General features: G+C 28.4%; 1 long non-coding RNA gene across 1 annotated transcript; it reads right to left on the minus strand.

Annotated features, from left to right (window-relative positions):
* Positions 1–265: 265 nt before the first annotated feature.
* On the minus strand, positions 266–2,520 carry LOC114171567. The gene is made up of 4 exons (XR_003601586.1): positions 2,426–2,520; positions 2,242–2,312; positions 793–901; positions 266–391 (listed from the first exon to the last, which is right to left on the minus strand). It is a non-coding gene; the product is annotated as an uncharacterized LOC114171567 (long non-coding RNA).
* Between the last annotated feature and the right edge of the window lie 4,695 nt (positions 2,521–7,215).

The raw sequence follows: 7,215 nt of genomic DNA on the forward strand, positions 1-7,215 counted from the left end.
ATTTGGGGTTTTTCTCCCAAAAATAAAATTGGGATTAAGGGTTTCAGAACTAGGGATTTAGGGTTCTGAATAGAAATTAATTAAATTAATCAAAGACAAACATGAATCAAGTATGGGTGGCTCTGATACCACATGAAAGCATAAACGCAAAATATGATCTTAATATTGATTCTAATAATCAATCATAAATCATAAACTCATAAACAATATCTCATACCCATACTGATAATCATGTTGTAAATAGTAAACATAAGCGTACCTGAATTGGCCATAACGATAATATTATAGCACTCCTATATGCACAATGATCTTCCTCCTGTAGAGCACCTTGATTTCCCTTTGGTTTGATCTTCCTCCTGTAGAGCACCTTTATTTCCCTTTGGTTTTATCTCTTGATGGGGGATAGGGAGAAAGGAACAGGAAGAGTACGTTATGACTCTATGTGTGCTCTCAGAAGGGGACCACGAGCAGTTATAAACTAAATTACTTAAGTTTTAGTATTTCTAATTTGGTCCCTCATCAAATTAGAAATTACTAACTGGTCTCTACATAATATTTATTTTCATGACATATGCCTTTAGCCAAATCTTTGATTTAGTCAGATCACTTTATTATTTGGCTTTATAAATAATGGCCCTAACACATTTAATTATGTATCATATATATGCATGACCCAAAATTCCCAACATAATATACTGAACAAGAAACTAAGGCACAAAACATATGCCATAACTAAAATCTAAACATAGATTAGATTAAACTGAAAATTTACTCACAGAGTAAGAAACTTACAAAAATAAAATAGTTCGACAGAAAGGTACTCAAAAGAGCATTAGCTACCTCGCCCAAAACTAGACAACAGCATCACCACCATATAAACAAACCCCAAGAATCTTCACGTCTGCTCACACAAAGTATTTGGTGATCATTGCACAAAGAAAAAGTCAAACAGAGAACACAAACACGGAGAGAAAGAGTAAGTTAATTGCAAAAAGAAAAAAAATACATCTATATACATACATACACACACACACACACACACACACACATATATATATATATATAACACTCAAAAGAATTGCAGAACAATGCACCAATTACACCAAGCTAACCAATATCAACTAATCCATCACACAAAATGACACTTTAGACTCAATTATCCAGATCTGGATATTGATGTATGATTCTTGGTGGTTTTTACACTTGTGGTGGTCTCTACGACCTGCAGAGTCATTGTCAATGAGTTTCACCCTACCACACAAGATTAGTCCCTTTAACCTTCATAAGAACTCAGGGGCTGTTCTTAAAGACAGGACCTCCTGCCCCTCTCACCAAATGACTCATTCCACTTTACATGAATCTTGAATGAACATTAGAGTATCAGGATACACCTTCAGTAGTGACTCCTTACATCAATGAACACATTACTAATTAAATCAAATAGGATCTCCCCCATGGGATCACCTATATTATCACACAAGCATTTGAAAACACATATTAAAAACCATATAACATATGTCTCTCTTGGAAAATAACTAATTCTTATGATTTTTATCCAATCCAACTTAACAACACATTATGCAAACAATTTGGGATTTTAGAAATAAAACTGCAGCTTATGTAAAACTCCAAAAATTTTGTATTTATATTCAAATTAAATATGATTGAATCAAGAACCAGATGCAACAAGAACCAACTTAATTGAATAACTATAAAGAAAGTTATACACCAAACAAGCAACAAAGGTCAATGATATCAATAACCAAACTACAACCTTGCGATAAAAACTTCTCTCACTACAGAGTTCCAATTCAAGATCCCACCAGTCAAAGTCAAGAACTGTGTTAAGAATCAAATTTTTAATTTTTAGCTCAATCCAACGGTTATCGAAGTAGGAACCTTCATTTTATGAAAAGTGTGTAGTGTAGGAAAATGAATAGCGCCACACCATATGCTTCTTGGTTGTGAGATTTTGACTTGTTTCACTGCACAATTTGATATCTTGCACTTTTATCTTCTCAAACTCATTTCAAAGTGGTTTATAGATGATATCAAACTGAACAATTGCAACAATCAATATCTCTCATTCCAATTGCATTCTAAACTACCTAAAATTCTCCAACCCATCGATACTCAAACATGAAATTCATCCACATTCAGTGCAATCATCAATCAAACATACTCATCACATTTCAAAACAAAAATAAGTACAATTCATGAAGAAATTCTAGCTTCCCTTACCTGAACAAAGATCAACTCAGCAAAACGAGCTCCAACAATAGAGCACCACGAGACGACAACTACTTAAGGAGCTGACAACCAAGATCAAGTAAGGAATAGTGAGGCCATGACCACAAACAGAATCAGGCCAAAACTGCGAAACAGATGCGAAAAGGAAAAGAGATGAAGGTTTTGCTCAACTTACATGGAGAAAAAACGAGTTTCCGCAAGCATGGAAGGAGAGTTTCTGAGTTACCCTAACATAACTCCTACTTCAAAACTAAGTGGAAGAAGATGAACTATTTTAGGAAAATAAGACGATATGAAAATGAGTGATGAAGATAGCAAGTTAATCCTATTTACTTAAAACAAAAGTGGATCTTACATTATTAATCAAAAATATATTCTTTTGATAAGCCATATATAAAGGTTGTATTATGATCTAAAATATACACTTAGAATATCTATTTACAAACTTTTCTAATAGAAAATGAGTTTTTAGTTCGTTAATTTATAAAATAGTTTATAAAAAAAAATTTAGTATAACTTTTTAAAATTTTTATTTGAAAGTGTATAGTTCCGAGTTCGAAATAATATCTTTAAAGCTAGTGTCAAAATATTATTTACTTTAAACCTTAAATTTTTTTATTACGGCTTTGTCTTTGTTTCAAAAAGTTGGAAGAGTAAATTATATTTAAATTATCTTTAACTCCTAAACGATATAAGACTATCAAATGTATCATAACATTATAAACTAGTTTAAACTAAGTTTTTACATCATTGGTAAAACATATTTTAATTTATAAAGAAACTTATTTATTTTAAGATTTTTTTATAGAAAAATTCTAAAGCATACTCCTAATTAAAAAGAAAAAAAAAACTTAAATAAAATTTGTTTTTCTTTTGTTGGATCTTTAATTATGGTTTCTTATTTGAATACAGACACGATTGAGTTTTTATTTAAAAAATATGCAAGTTTGATTAATCCTCGAATTTGTACATTTTATATTTATTTTGTCTTTGCTAAATTGAATTGAATTGTAATCCTAATATATTAATTTAAAATATGATAGAAAAGGATTTATTTTTTTAAAATGTAAGAAATAAATGTGAATAAAATTAATCATGACACAAAATCATGTTTTTTAAATAAAAATTAAATATCTCTATTTTAGAATAAGAAAATTATGGACAAGGAAAAAAATTAATGTACCAAAATTGTATTTAATTTTGAAAAGAATAATAAAAAAAAAACTTCTGAACATGCATATCTGACTTGAATAAATACTATAACAGATTCCTCTCTCTATATTTTGGCCAAGTCGTGAATGAGATCAAACATTGACAAAAATTGGACAGTACTTCTCTTCATCAATGTGATACACAACTACCACAACTAGTGCTATGGATATTCACTCAATTTCTTTTTAAGCTTTCAATTTCTAAAATTATCAAAATTAAAAATAACTATTTAGAGTAAAATTATATTTTACAATAATTATTTATACGACAAGTAATAATTAATATATTATTAATTAACTTTTAAAAATACGCCTGAATTTTCTTTATATAAAACTAAGTACAAATAATTTTATTAATATTTTTAATAATGTTATTGGTGTGTGAATGGTTGACAAGGAAAGTCACATGATAAGTCTTGTTTTTTGTTTCCAAAGAGAATTGAAATAGCACCGAAGACTTGTCTCCACGTGGTTGAGCAAGTTTCTGAACAAGGACCATCAATCCATCAATTTCTCACCTTTGAATCTAAGAACATTGTTATTTCAATTTCATATTCACGAATAAAGTAGATATTTTATTTTTAAAATATTATATTCATAGTTCCTTTCTTTTAAGACATGCAGAAAATTACTTTTAAAAAAATATTCCAACACTTACTCTGTGAAGATTATTATTGGAAATATATAAAAAAATGATATTCTTTATTAATAAAATTGATAAATACTTTATTCATTTTTTAATTGAGTTGGGTACTGGCTTTTTAGATGTGTGACATGACTTTTTGAGTCCTCAACCAAAGGACAAGCAAAAGAAGAATTGATGCTATAAATAAAAGGAAAAGAACACACACACAAAAAGTCGTAAAGAAAAACATTTCGCTATCAAAATAAAATTACAGAATAATATTTATCAATCATTCTATTTTCCTTTATTTCACAACAACTACTGTACTCTAGAAAAACTACTTCATAATTGCCTGACTTTTCTAACAAACTCCAATAATATCTAGTCAAACTTTTAAATATTCCGGTCAACCTTAACAATTCAAAATAAACTGTATACTTGTATACAAATTTAAGTTACATATACTTATAATCCTCGATAAAGAGTTTATACGGTTAAAGTATTTCTAAAAAAAAATACAATTTCTGATCACTTATCAAATATAATCATAATAAAAGATCATATAAAAATTACAAAATGATGAGTATGACATGAGCAATTTTATTTTTAGTTGAAAAATTGTAATCATGGATTTTTCACGTGTACTGTAATGTCCTATTTAACGTTTAAACCATCAAACAAATAAAACATTTCATATTTGATAATTCAGAGCATAGAACCTAATCATATAAATATCATATTATAGTCATCTCACAAAGTCATATAAACTGAAATATAATTTTATATACAAAACTGCCTTAAAATTTTTAAAAGAAAATACAAATTTAAACATTAGCTATCTATGTACAACTACTCGGCAATATCTCCTTATCTCATTGTAATGAACCAGCTATAGAATCTTTAACGGCTCACACCAATCAAGTGATCATTGGAAGAGAAAAATAGACACTAAAAGGACAAAAACAAAAGAAACGGTAAGCTAACTTTTAAAATAATTATCTCAATTCATAATATAATAGCACAAATCATACACAAACAATCAGTTATTCACATACAATTATATAAAACTAAGACTTAATTAATCAAGATACATGCATCGAGGTTGGATCTAGGCAATTGTGCACTTGTAGTGACATTTCATGTTATGCAGAGCGACAAAAGAGTAAACCTCTACCATATACAAGGTACAAGGTTAGCCGTTAACACCTTTGGTCAAGAAAAATTCTTTAGGCTAGAACTTCCTGCTCCTCTCACCACATACCTCATTCCTCTCTATTTAAAAATTTGAATGGTTATTAGAGCGTTAGAATAATTGCCAAAACAATACTCATTTCAATGAATACACTACTACAATTTATAACTAATTCTCCTTGAATTAGTATTAACACGTCTCAATCTCATGTCAGATACTAATAATTCATATAGAATTGAAAATTTTCTCAATTTAAAATCAACCAAAATTCAAAGTAGGTACTGATACATTTGCTCAACGAACACATCATTTCGCTAGACGAATAGTACATTTTCGCCTATCAAAAGATTGCTCGCCCAACGAGTATAGGCTCGCCCAACAAATTTTAAACTAGTGAGCTCTTGACTTGAAACTCGCCCAGGTAAATACTCACACAATGAGTCTACATAATTCTACAATGCATAATTCTGCATTTCAAGAACATTTCAAAATTTTCCTCAATATACCAAACACAGTTCACACTTAAGTTTATGTTAAATAGTTATACCAATTAACTTCAATTACAATTATAAAAATCAACATCTTCACAAACATCATTCAGAATTACATTCATTAGCTTTCACACATCAAGTACTAATTTGCATCTCCAATAACACAATCAATCATAGTAAAATTACTAATTTTACAATTCTAACATGATCATGATTTAAAACAATGAAATTAGTTTCTCTTACCTGAGATACTATGCAGAATCCCTGACATGATCAAATAGAGTATCAAAACTCTTTACAAACATAACAGAGTCCCAAACTCAACCAAGGAACAACAAGAACATCATCAGAGAACATCATCAGAACCACTGATTAGTGGAACAACATGAAGGAAGCTCAGAGAACACATGCGGTTTGAAATTCTCAGCGTGCATATGAATCTAAACTAAATTAGAGAGAAGAGCCAAAAATAAATGAGAAATTGATCAGGAAGAAATAGAGATCTCGCCTCAGGAGTCCCTCTAACGATCTTTGATCGTCATAGAGATGATTATAGACATGAGATTTGTAAAAAGTAAGTAAAAAGTGCTAAAGGAACACTTTCTAGAAAGGTGAGGTGTTTATAACTAATTTATAATTAATAAAACTCGTTTTTAAAATTTTCATTTATACTTAAACAATTTAATAATAAAATGATCGTATTTCATTATTTTTAAACACTTATCAATTCTAAATTATCATCTTCTAGGTTTTCACATGTACTATTTGAGATCATTCTATAAACTAGTTTTCAAATTAAATTAATTTGAATTAAATAACATCTGATCATTGTTTCTGAAATTGAATTTCATTTAAAGTTCCAAAGTAGTTTCCCTATTAGGAAGTTAATCTAAATTGAATTGAATTACGATTAGTTAAATCTATATTCTAGCTATTTCTAATTGATTGAATTTCTTTCTGAAAATGATGGGGAACAATTTTAAAACTTAAAGAATGCAGAGAAAGGGATATAAAAAGAGACGTGGATGAGAAAGACGAAACTAACCAATGGGAAAAGAAAAAGAAAATAAGGCTACATGCCTTACCAACCTCATGAATCTCATTTATATTATCAACTTCTTCGGTACCTATGTACAAACTTCACTATTTTACACCAGCAAAAACACAGACATTTTTGTGTCTCTGTATTTTCATTTTTTTATTTTTATAGAAATTTGAATTAAGATCAATTAAAAGTATATAATTAATTTATAAAATAATTATTAAATATAAAATTTAAAAAAAAATATATATATATATATATATAATTTTTTTAAATAATTATTAAAGATAGAAGAGATTGTTAAAATAATAATTCAAAATAAATTATTTATAAAATAATTAATTTTAAAATAATAATTAAAAGTAAAACTTGAAAAAACGTAATGTATAATAATTAAAATAATA

The sequence above is a fragment of the Vigna unguiculata genome, chromosome 2, assembly GCF_004118075.2.
Source record: "Vigna unguiculata cultivar IT97K-499-35 chromosome 2, ASM411807v1, whole genome shotgun sequence".
Taxonomy (NCBI): Eukaryota; Viridiplantae; Streptophyta; class Magnoliopsida; order Fabales; family Fabaceae; genus Vigna; species Vigna unguiculata.